Genomic DNA, 13592 nt, shown 5'->3' on the forward strand with positions numbered 1-13592 from the left:
CATTCTTTGACCACTTATCTATTGGGGAATGGCTCTCTCTCTGTATGTAGATACATATATATACACATATACATAGATATGTATGTGTATATGTGTATAGATATATATATATGTATATATCTGTATTGTGTATAAATGTATGTACATATGTAATTGTACAGATTTCCACTTTCATATTAAAAAATTATCTGTTGCATCATTTACAATTGTCTCTAAACCAGCTAGGTGATGTGATGAATAAGAGTACCAGGTCTGGAACCAGGAAGACTCATTTTCATGAGTTCAAATCCAGTCTCAGATTCTTATTAGTTATGTGACCCCAAAAAGTATCATGAAGAGTCAGATGTGATTGAAACTACTTAATAATAACAATTGTCTCTATTCCTTGTGTGGCTGAAAATAAAACTTTTACCCATACCAAAAACATTCTACTTCTAATTTTTATGATATAATCTTTAATATTGTCATATATTCCTTAAAAATTTATTATGAAGTATTACATAAGATATTGAAAACCTATTTTCTATAGTTTTCCCAGAATTTTAAAAATTAAATCGGAGTTCTTTCCTAAGTAATTTATGTTATAAAGTTTACCAAACACTGGATTATTGAGCTTTATTGTTTTGGATTTTCTCATATAGAGTCTGTTCCATTGTTTATTTCTCTAATTTTTTAACCAGTATCAGATGTTCTGATTACTGCTATCTTAAAAAATAATTTGAGGTTTCTCTTCAAGTGCCTTTCTCCTTTATCTTTAACTGGTTTTAATTAATTCCCTTGATAGTCTAGATATTAGCAAAACAATAACATGGAAGTAGCAGTTCTTTACAATGGCTTCCAGGAGTTATTTAGACAAGAAAGAGTCCAAAAGGGTGGCACATTAGAAAGACAGAAGTGTTATTTGTGGAGAAGTCAATAAATAACTGCTCTCTGATATTATTACCCAACACTCCACAAAGTCTAAAAGTCTTTTTTGCCTCTCCTCCATTTCTCTTTTTCCATTACCTTCCAAGTTTTTCTTTCGTTGGAGGAAGTGATTTGTTCACAGTGAGCATTCTCATCTAAGTTTCTAAATCACATGGTTCAGGCATGTTTTAAGAATAAGAGGCTTTCATACTTTTCTTGTGCTCTGATCTAGAGAATAGGACTATAAGAACTTTGTTTTTTGCCACATTTTGGCAGAGAATATCTTGGAACCCAGTGCTGCTGGCAGGTAGTCACAAATCCAGTTAGACTGACAAAGACTTAGAGAAGTGTGATTATTTGGGGCAATTCCTAGGGGGACAGGTTTAAAACCTTCTGAGCTAAATGCATCACTTCATCATCTATTCTTCAGGCACCTAACATGGCCAACTGATTTCTTCTTTTATAGGATCAGAATTCATACAGCCTGGGAGGGAAAAACTCTCATTATCATTTTTTAGATCATGCCATGGCTTTTCAGCTGTATTTAGAACTCATTAGTTCAGTGTTGTAAATAAAACAGAATGATAAGGCACTGACTCCAGTAGAATTTATTGGTGTTTAGTGAGCTGTGGGATTTTGATTTGAGTTCCTCCTAAATATCATATTCCCAAAGCAGCTAAAGAATTTTAAAGATTATCATGTAGTAGTAGAAAGAGTATTGGGGCTTGGAATAGGAAGATCTGGATTTTTAATCTGGCTCTACTATTTATTATCTATGTAATTTTAAAGAAGTTATTTACCTTGATTAAAGTCTCTTACCCAGGCAGCTAATTGGTTCAGTAGATAGAGGAGTCTGGAAGTCTGGAGCTTGGAGTGTGGAAAACCTGAATTCAAATCTGGCCTTGGAGACTTATTAGCTGTGTGACTCTGGCCAAGTCACTTTAACCATGTTTCCTCATCTGTAAAAACGAGAAGAAGGAAATGGTACACTACTTCAGTATCTGTGCCAAGAAATACCAAATGGGGTCTTGAAGTGAGTCATTTTACTTTAATTATTTTATCTTGGGGTCAGCTAGATGATACAGTGGATAGAGTATTGGCTCTGAAATCAATCTGAGTTAAAATCTCAAACATTTAACACTTAATTATATGTATGAGTCTGGGTAAGTTACTGAACCCCAGTTGTCCTGCCCAAATAAATAAATAAATAAATAGATAAATAAGTAGATAATAAATAGATAAATAAATAAATAGATAAATAAATAAAGTTGCCTCATTTTTCTTAAAAAAAAATGTCTTTTATCTACAAAGTGTTGGGGGAGGAACATAGGGCAGGGAGAGGATAGCATAATGGACTAGATGATATCTTCTCCCAGAATCTTTGTGAGGAAAAGTTTTTCAGGAACTTGTAAAAACAAAATAGGATAAAGAGAACATGAATATTTTCTCTAGGATTGTGAGATTTCCACAGGACTTTTGTATTTTATATTAACTGTAGTCAAGGACAAACTGAAACTTCTATCAGCAACCTCTCATTTGAGATACTGACAAAAGAGAATTTTTCCATTAACACAGTAATGAAACCTCACATTAAAGTTGGTTCAAGTTGAAATAGAGGCCCTTTCATTGGATGAGAATCAGTCTTTTTAAAGCCCAACAAGATCGGTTCCTTATTTGAGAAGTAGTTTCATTTCATTAAGATTCTAATTAAATTGGCATCTATTTTTCTGGAAATTTCTGCTTTATTGGGGTTTCACTCACAAGACAAAGACGTTTTTCTTTTAGTGAAAAGCTCATCTTTTTCCATTTCTAACCTCTTTTTTTTTCTTAGCACTAGTGTACTTGAGCTTCTCTCACTTTATGAAGAACTTACACAAGGCAAGTACTCACACAGTATGACACTCCCAAGGTCTCTCTGATGAAATCAGTTGTGAGACATGAGAGACACTGGCACAGGACTGCCAAGCATGGCTAGTCAACATCAAAGAAGGTGCTATACTCTATAAGCAAAGCAGACTATCAGTAGCTTAAAGGAAATGTGAAATGCACAAATTTAGAGGTATCTCTATTCCAAATGTTCCTATGGATTATTTGTGTCCAGCCCGTGCACAGTTGAACCTTCTGAGCTTATGTTACTCTGATCAGTCACAGTCAAACACAGGACCCTGACCCCAATATCATGATGTTGTCGGCCTTCTTAGAATATGAAGGATGAACAACTTCCCTGTCACTTAAGGAGTCCCTATTTCTGCCATGGAAACACTAAGGGAGTGGAAAGGGTCTGGGGTGGAGGATACCCTATGTAAGGAAAGAGGAAAGAATTTACATATCACCTACTATATGTCAGTCACTGTGCTTAGCTCTCTACAAATATTACTTCCTTTGATCCTCATAACAAGATTACAAAGTTAATGCTCTCATTTCCCCCATTTTGTAGTTGAGGAAACTGAGAGTAAGTGCCTTGCCCATGGTCACACTGGGAGTAAGTGTCTAAAATTGAATTCAAACTGAAGTCTTCTGGACTTCAAGCCTGTTGTGCTCTATCCACTGCACCACTATGCTGTCCACAGTGTAGTAGAATTTTTAGAAGTACCCACATCACAATTCAATTCATATTAAAGGGACCCTTCTTTGTGGATATCAAATTGCTTTCTGTGTAGAAAAAACAAAACAAAACTGTGGTTCAGAATAAAAATCCAATAGCCTTTTCATCACTAAATTTCTGTTTGCTTTAGTCCACTGAAGAAGGAAATGGCAAACCACTTAAGTATTTTTGCCAAGAAAACCCCAAATGGGGTCAAGGAAGAGTTAGTTGAACGTGACTAAATTAATATGTGCCAAGTACTGTGTATTTGCCACTCATTTGAATGACAGCCATGAAAATGAAGATCAGCAGCAGTAGTAAAAAAGGTTGGAGTAGCAGCAGAAGACATATAGGAAGAAATAGAACTTATAACTCTAGCAAAATACAAGATTCTGAGTCCCAACAAGAGTGGATACAAAATGCTTCAGCAGCTACAAAGGACCACACCATGGAACTGCAGAAAGTGCAGCCAAGAAGCAGCAAGGCTCAGGTGACTGCCAGAAAATGGAACTATGAGGAAGGAGGAAGGCTTAAAGTAAATAAAAAAGAGAAGGAAAATATGAAGGTGTTATAAAGTGATTTGGGATTGTCAAAAAGAAAACTAGACAGAAAATGCACAGGAATATTTTGAAAGTAATGAAGCATATTTAATTACATTTCTGTAATTTCTGCTAATGATATTTTGGTAAAAATCAAGGTTATTTAGAACATGGATAAATAAAATAAAAAGATAAAATATATCATCTTTATCTCTGCATTTTAAAATTTCAATTTTTTGATTAGAGAAATGTAAATTAAAACAACTCTGAGTACCACTTCACACCTTTCAGAGTAGTTAATATGATACAAAGGCAAATAATGAATGAGGGAGAAGATGTGGGGAAATTGGGACACTAAGGGGGAGCAATTCAGAACTATGACCAAAGAGCAATAAAACTGTGTATACTCTTGGATCTAGCAGTGTTTCTACTAGTTCTATATTCCAAAAAGATCATAAAAATGACATATATGTACAAAAACATTTATAACAGTTATTTTTGTGGTGGCAAAGAATTAGAAACTGAGAGGATGTCTATCCTAATTGGGGAATGGCTAAATAAGTTATGATATACGAATGTAATGTAATACTATTATGCTATTAAAAAAAATGCTAAGCAGCGCAATTTCAGAAAAACCCAGAAAGACCTACTTGAACTGATGCTGAGTGAAGTGAGAAGAACCAGGAGAACATTCTATACAGTATCAACAACATTGTGAAATACAACTATGATAGACTTAATTCTTCTCAGCAATACAATGATTTAAGACAAGTCTAAAAGATTCATGATGTAAAATGTTATATATATCCAGAGAAGGAACTGATGGACTCTGAATACAGATTGAAGCATACTATTTCACTTTTTAATTTTTTTCTTTTCATGTTTTTTTCTTTTTTGTTTCTTTCACAAAATGAGTAATATGTTTACATGATTGCACATATATAATCATATAAAATTGCTTATCATCTTAGGGAGGGGGAGTGAAGAAAGGGAGGGAGAAAATTTGGAACTCAAAATTTTATATTAAAAATGAATTGTGTATATTTTATATCATATCTAATGTATTAATACAGAGGAATATGTAAATATACAAAATAAGTATACATATATCAGGGATTTAAGGTAAAAAATATTTTATTCAGGAGGTTGATAACCTGTTGTAAGATGAGTCCCTTGGAATCATGGGTAGACATGACATGAAACAGAGTTCTTCATTGTTTCTAAGTTGTTTCTTCTTACAATGTTGTCATTATATGACATGTTCTCATGGTTCTATTTTACATAAATTCATGCATATCTTCCCAGATTTTTTAAACCATCCCCTCCATCATTTTTTTTTGGCACAATACATTCATATGCTATAATTTACTCAGCCATTCCCCAGCTAATGGTCATCTTAGTTTCCAGGGTTTTTTTTTGGTTGTTGTTTTTCCCACTACTATTGATTATCATTGTACAGGGCAAAGATGTCTTGCTTTTTTACATTTGTATTCTTAGCATTTGATATGTAGTAAGTATTTCATAAGGGCTTATTCATTCAAATGCTGCATAGAAAAAGATCATAAGAAGAGAGAGGATAGTGTCCTTATAATATTGGCAACAGTTGTCCACAGATCAATTACTCAGTCTTCCTGATTTGGATAACAATAATCAATTAAATAAAATGCACCAAGATCTTTGCTGGGAGTCAGTCTACAGAGGGGACTCAGCTATAAGGGTTGGTCCAATGTTGAGAGAATCACATGCTAACTTTAAATTATGGGAGTGGAAATTATAAATATCTCCCAAAAGAACAAGACTGAATCTATATTAGACATTAAAATTTTCTTTTTCCTCTTAGGGAAAATGAAGTTGAGATAGACATTCAATTGAATGGCAAATGCAAAAGTACTATGGGGAGTTTACTCTGAAATGCTTTATGGCAATTAGAAATTACCTTTGATAAGAAGATATGAAAATTCTGTTTCTTGCAATGACAGATGAACTTATGCAAATGTTCATATGTTATGTTTATACACAGAAGATGAAAGAAAACAGGAATGTAACTGTCATGTGACAAGGGTCTGAAGATTACATTGAAACAGTGGTTTTGGAGGTTCAAAATAGCTAATCATTTATTTTTTAATAAACATTAAAGAAAATATTTTACTGGATCATCATAAATTGAGGTAGCTACATAGCTCAGTGGATAGAACACCAGGTCTTGGAGACAGGAAGACTTATCTTCCAGTCTCAAGATTTGAACTCAGGACTTACCAGCTCTGAGATACAGGACAAATCACCCTATTTGCCTCAGTTCTTCATCTGTAAAAAGAGCTGGAAATGACAAACCACTCCACTATTTTTACCTAGGAAATCCTAAATGGGATCATAAAGAGTCAGACAGGACTAAAACAATTAAACAACAACTCTGTGACAAATTCTGTTATCATTCTCATTTTACAGAAAACTGAGGCTAATAGATTAAATAATTTGCTTAAGTAACTCACTTTCCTGATACCAAGTTTAGCTTTTAGATATTCTACTATCTATATTCCTTAAAAGGGAATATTATTATATTAATCTGGGTCATTTTTATTGTAGCAGAGTGAGAAAACAAAACCAATATCTATGTAACATATATTCTACTTACTCCGGGATTGCAAAATTGTCAAAAACTTTTGGGATTCAAGGTAGGTGCAATATATGATCTGAGCTCTAGTCTAGTACATATTCCATTAACAGATTAGTCAGAAATCATAAACCTAGTAGCAAAGTATCTTATTGAGAAATAAAATCAAAGTAAAGCAATAGGAAAAATCAAGCAACAGAATCCCTCCTTTCTTCCTCATAATTCCCAAATGTGCATAACCTTCTGCAAACATTTCCTGGTAGAGAAGAGTTTAGGATCTCCTCACCAACAAATGTCTAGAAAACTCACACTCCCGAGTAAGGATTTAGTGATGTCTGCTTTGTGTCACAGTGGAAAAACTTGCCTGACTTAGAATTTCAGATTTGGAAAAGACTTCAATAACTTTTATATAAAACACACAAACACACACAGGTATATAACATATACGTATGTGTGTTTTATATTATATATGTGTTATATATATTATATAGTTATATATATATATTATGTGTTTTATATATATATATATATATTATATGTTATATATATACATACATATAAATATATTGAATTATTATATCCAATGTTTTGTACTATATGTTATATTATATGCAATACTTATATCTTAATTCTATTAAGACAATATTATAGGACAGCTAGATGGTGCAGGGGATAGAGCACTAACCCTGAAGTACCTGAGTTCAATTCCAGCTTCAGACACTTGACATTTACTAGCTGTGTGACCTTGGGCAAGTCACTTAAACTCAATTGTCTTAAAAAACAAAGAAACAAAAAAACCCTATAATATTATAATAATGTCAATACTTACAATTAACAATGTGTAATATTATACTATATTGTTAATGTATATCATCTAATACAGTCCCCTCCCCAACAATCTGTTCTACAACAAATACAGGAAGTAGCCATCCAGATTTTTTTCTGGGATATTTTTGTTGAGGAGGAATATATTATTATCTCAGGAATCCCATTCCATTTTTGGCTAGCTCTAATTATTAGGGAATTTTTTTTATCTCTCATCACTCTCCTGTTTAAAGATATAAGGATAAGCCCTTATCCTTGTGAAAATATTAACTGAGTTCAATAAACTAGATGTGGTCTGATTAGGGCAAAGTTCAATGTAACCATCTCTTCCTCATTTCTGAAAGCTAAGCTGTCTTAATGCAGCCAAAGATGAAATTAGTTTGTCTGGGTTTTTTGCCATGTCACCCTCTTGACTCATGAGCTTGCATTTCATAGAAAGTCCCAGATCTTCTTTGAGAAAAATTGCTCTCTAACTATGTGCCCCTTATCTTGTCCTCATTAAGTCAATATTTTAAATGCATGTATTAAAACTTTACTTTTATCACTACTAAGACTACCTAGCTGACTTGAATTGTTGTATATAGTAAAATGCTTTGTAGGCATTAAAGTGCTTAATTAAGTGGTTAGTTATTCTGAACTTTCAAAATCAGCTTCAATATAATCTTCAGACACTTCTGTCACACGACAGGAACATTCCTATTTTCTTTTTATCTTCTATGTAGAAACATAACTTATAAACATTTGCATAAGTTCATCTATATCATTTTAATAACAGTTCTCATACTTTCTTATCAAAGATCATTTCTAATTGCCAAAAAGTACTTCATATAATAACCTCCTCAAAATAGTTTTGCATTTGCCATGCAATTGAATGTCCTGTCCCTACTTCATTTTCCCTATAAGGAAAAAGAAATTTTAATATCTGATATAGATTCAGTCTTGTTCTTTTGGGAAAACTTCATATTTCCCACCCACATATTTTAAAGTTATCAAATAGTTCTCTCAATGCTATAAAAAGCCTTACAGCTACGTCCCTTCTGCAGACTAACTCCCAATGAAGATTTCATTAATTATCATTACCCAAATCAGTAAGACCAAGTAATTATGGCAACTATTGACAATATTTCAAGGGCATCAATTCTCTCTTCTTCTGAGGCTGCCTCTGTGCAGCATATAAATGAATGGATGAATGAGCTTTTATTAAGTACTTACTATGTTCCAAATACTGAGGGAACAAATGAAACAACAAGATAGCCCTACCCTCAAGGGGACGACAACACATGGAGCATTGTGAGGGCTAAGAGAGGGCAGTTGTCCTATTACATGCTGGTTTGATTATTGTTCCCAGAGCAACAAGGGGAAAGTAGGGAAGAAAGATGGAAGCAAGATTATTGCTTTAGATCTGGTGGTGGATCTTGGACCATTAGATATGACAAGTTCTCACCAATCAAGAACAGAACACACCCGTGAGATCTACTGCCAGGCTGCATCTCACTACAGGAAACCATTTCTCAGATATCTTATGGATAGTATTTTATGGTTTCAAGGGATAGGAGTCAGAAAAACCTGAATTCAAATACAAATGATACTTACTAGTTATATGGCACAGTTATTTGCCATCTGCCTTGGGTTCCTCAACTATAAAATAAAGCTGTTAGTAGCATCTACCTACCAAGGTTGTGAGGATTAAGTGGGATAGTATTTGTAAAGTGCTCAGCACACTGCCTGGCACATAACAAGCCTTTAATAAATATTTATTCCTTTTCCCCTTAAAGTTACACTTTATATGGGTGATCAGTGATAGTAATAATTTGATATGTCAGATTCTAGCGCTGATACTTAACTTCAAAATTGATTTATCTGGCATACTAATCATAACCAGACCATATTAACAGTTATTTCAAGTTTTAGAAGTAATAATTAAGTGCATATAGAGTGAACTATGCTGTTAACAGGAAGAGTCAATGACTAAAATGGGACCCTCGTGGAGCTTTGGAGAATCTGGTTATTTGAATGAATTTTCCTGTGTTAGTGATTATCTCCAATTTATCCTATATGTAATTTGTTTATTCCCAGTTCCTTGAATGTTGCCTGCCTAATAGATCATAACCTTCTTGAAGGCAGTCACTATTTTTTACTATTCTTAATATCCCTAGTGCTTTTAATATATATATATATTAGGTGCTTAATAAGTGTTTATTGATTGAGTTGTAATGAGTCATTATCATTCTTCTAATCGGTTCTTTTGTGAATTTTGATTAAAGAAGGAATAATTATTAAGTTCCATAACTTTGGGCACAAGTACACTTTAACAAATTAGAGAAGGATTAAGAATTGGTTATCAGGGATATACTCATCACTTTCTTGGGAACTCCTCATCATGACTGACTGAAGTCCTTGGTATATATCTTGCCTTAAGAGCTTCATCAAGTTGTAGAATCCTTGCTGCATGACTCTCAGTCAGTCAGTCAAAGGATGATGCATTCCTAAGAATATTTTTGAACTACTCACCCTTCTTAAAAGGCATGTCATGATAATATGAAAAAGTTTTAATTAAAATGTGATTACAGAAGTATAAACTATATTAGATTGCTTACTGTCTCGGAGAGGGAAGGATAGAATCTAAACCTCAAAACTTTTTAAAAGTGTTTAAAATTGTTTTTAACATATAATTGGGGAAAACAAAATGTTATTTTAAAACTTATTTTAAAAATTTAAATGGCATGCCATGGTTACAGATTCAGAGATCACTCTGACAAGTAGTACTTTACTTTTAACTGACACCTAACATCTTGATTAGTACACAAACTTGGCCTGAACTTTTCTCTTCTGCACCAAAACTATTTATTCATGAAATTAAATGAATGCCAGTGGGCCCAAGAAAATAGTTATAATGTTCCTGAGATACATTTTAAGTCAGCAAGATCTTCGAATGGACCCTCTCAGGAGTTGGATGCAAATAAATTTCAATGGAAATTCCCATGTCAATCAAAGATTTGTCTTAGTTTCTGGGCTTGCTAAGGTACTACTGTTGTTCCATTCTCAAATTCTCCAAATTATTGGCATCCCTCAAAGACCAATTTAAGTATACAAAGCTTTTCCATTGGCAATAGAAACTGCTGAGGAGCTCAATCAATAAATCATTTATCAATAAACATTTATTAAGAATTTACTATGTACCATGTTGTTAAGGACCATGCCTAAGGGAAGGGTAGGTCAATTCTCCGAGAGCCTCCACAGTTGTGAATCATAACATCTGAAGATGTTGCAAAGCAGCCTTTGCTGACACAGGTGTTGCTCGTAGATTGGGAAACGAGATAAATTGGAGGCAGAGGGAAAAGGAGAGGGGTCAGACAATGCAACTGCCTCTCAGTCTCCTTGTATCACCATCATCATCCTCTCACATGAAGGAATCCATTCTGCTGGTCTGAGTTGGATCCCCACCAGCCACTGGCAGATGGCTCCCGTATCCCAACACCATGTACTGAGTTCAAGCAGTGTTTAATGTCTACTCCTCTGTTGGGATATCAGGAGCCTTACAAAACCCATCATGGTGGAAATCAATATCTAAAGTCATGATTTAGGTAGTACAATAGGCAAAGTGTTAGATGAAGACTCAGGAAGATCTGAGTTCAAATCCTACTTCAGCCATTTAGTAGCTGTAAGTTAAAGCTTCAGTTTCCTCATCGTAAAAATTTGTATAAAAATAACATCTATCTCACAGGATTGTTTTGATTTTTTTTAAAGTAACATAATACATGTAAAAAGTACCTAGTTATGAGCTAACACCCAGAACAGACCAATCTTGGAAAGCCAGTCTCTACCTCTTGTCCAGACTTCAATCATACCTTTTCTTGTTCCTTTTTGATTTCCTGGGCTTCATAGAATACAACATTATTATTATTCTTTACAAGGCTGAACCTGGAGGCAGGACTTTGAATAGTTTAATCATCTATTCCCTCAATAGACTGATTTTTAGCTAATATTTGGATTTATTCTTCAATGGCTAATGTGCTATTATTTGGACTCATTCCTCAATGGTTAATGTACTCCTCCTACCCCTGAACATATGCCTCATTGTAAGGACTTTGAACTCCTGAATATTTCCTACCAGGGTCTATCCCTATGGTCCACTCCCTCACATCTAGGACCTCCTATCCTATCCCCATCTTGCAATATCTCATTACAAATATACCTACTCCTTTATTTGTGCCCTCTGGAATGCCTGTTCCATAATTAGCAAACTTGCTTTCATATTAAAACTTTTCTTTTTTTACTTCTATCTTTTGATTCTCACTGAAAAGGTATCACCTTACTTTCCCTATGTACTCTGTGATCCAGACACTGGCCTTCTGGCTGTTCCTTAGCAAAACACTTCATCTCATGATAATGCATTTTTCCTGGCTATATCTCATGCATAGAATATTCTCCCTCTTCATTTCTGCCTTCTGGTCTTCCTGACTTTCTTTAAGCTCCAGTTAAATTTTTTTTGAAATGGAAATTTATTGTTTTCTATTTCGAATCCTCTCATGTTCTGCTGTGCATGCTGTACACATGACAATTTTTTTTCTTTTCTTATTTTTGTATTTGAATTTTAAAAAATAAAGAAAAGGAAAAAAAGGTAGCTAAATAATGTGCATGAAAATACAATAATGATTTTTTAAAATGAATTGTTGTGAACTGAAAATAAAGAGAAAAAGATTGTTTAAATAAAAAAAAAAAAACCTGCCCTGACTCTCCCAGATCAGAGACCCTCTCCCTGCTTATCCTTATCACAGATGCTAGAAAAATGTAGGGAAACTTGAATTACATTCTAATTGCATAAATTTATTAGTTGTTTAAGTTTAGGCAAGTTATCTTATCTTTGTTTACTCATATGTTTCCTGTTATGTAAAGAGGAAAATAATAATGGTATATATCTCAGGATTGTTGTGAAGATCAAAATAATATAGTGATAACATAGTACTTAGCACAATGACTGGCATATGTTAAGCACCATATTATCATTATTTCTTAGCTGAATGTAACTACTCCACATCTGATAACTCTCCAATGGATTTAAAATGCCAAAAGTAATAAAATTATTGATTTTAATCATTAATTTGGAAGCATAATTGATGCCATTTGCAGATATGATACTGTTTTGTATTATTGAATCTCTTGTATTGTGAATTTTGAGAGACCACTGAAACAGAAATGCTGTTAGACTAAACTGTTTTTTAATCTGGATGTTGTTAACACATGAATTGTTTTTTAAAATGATGTGATAAAACACAAATACTTGAAAACTGTTAAATATTAAATGAACCATATTTTATTATAAAACACAAAATAAGAATATATAGTAGCAAATTTTTATTTGAAATTCTTGGAAATTATGAAAGTATATGTTAGTTTAAAGATGTAGCTTCAACATATTGATAATGAATCAACTATCAAGTATCTGCTGTCTGTCTAAAGTCCAAGAATATGGGTACCTTTAATTTATGAGTAAAGGATAAATGAAATGTTGTTAGGGAAACATCGGGAAAGATATTCAAAGTCCTAAGTTGTGCTTAATGAAATTTTGCTATTTAAGGTAAAAATTCTTGGGACTGTAATTTACTATTGTCCAAACTTTGATTAAAGAGAGAGTTGTATGAATTACCATAAAGCCAATAGTAGAAAATGTCACATGTTGCAGGTTGGGAACTATTAAAGGTCTATGCTTAAGAAAAGTTTTGAGGATGTCCTTGGCCTAGATAAAATCCTCCTGACTATTTCTCCATTGTAGTATTTCCTTTCTGAAAAGGAAATCCCTACCTGATTAATCCTGAGCCTTGCTTCTAATATCTTTTGACTACATGATTGACTGTCATGCCTGGAATTAAAAAGAGCTAAAAGAATTTTCCTTCCTGTTATGGTACATGACATTGTTATAACTATGTCCCTCTTTTTCCTTTCCTATAATCAAGAAAATTTGTAAATACAATACTAAATCTATTAAGTAATACACTGATACTGGAACATTTCTGATTTATTGTAATAAGAATGAGTATAAATATCTTATAATTTTGTCATATATTGGTAGTCAAATTATAATAAAGAGATGATATACTCCTAAGGAAGAAATGATTAAACAAAGTAA

The 13592-nt window shown here is 33.3% G+C and overlaps 1 protein-coding gene across 2 annotated transcripts in view; it reads right to left on the bottom strand.

Moving 5' to 3' along the window:
* The window catches only part of MTUS2 (microtubule associated scaffold protein 2), a 763366-nt gene that overhangs the window by 743144 nt on the left and 6630 nt on the right, over positions 1-13592 (bottom strand). For both annotated transcript variants that reach the window (XM_074303560.1, XM_074303559.1), the window contains exon 2: positions 1707-1865. The gene's annotated coding sequence lies outside the window, so the exon portion shown is untranslated. The remainder of the gene's footprint in view (positions 1-1706; positions 1866-13592) is intronic.

This window comes from Sminthopsis crassicaudata, chromosome 3, assembly GCF_048593235.1.
Source record: "Sminthopsis crassicaudata isolate SCR6 chromosome 3, ASM4859323v1, whole genome shotgun sequence".
Taxonomy (NCBI): Eukaryota; Metazoa; Chordata; class Mammalia; order Dasyuromorphia; family Dasyuridae; genus Sminthopsis; species Sminthopsis crassicaudata.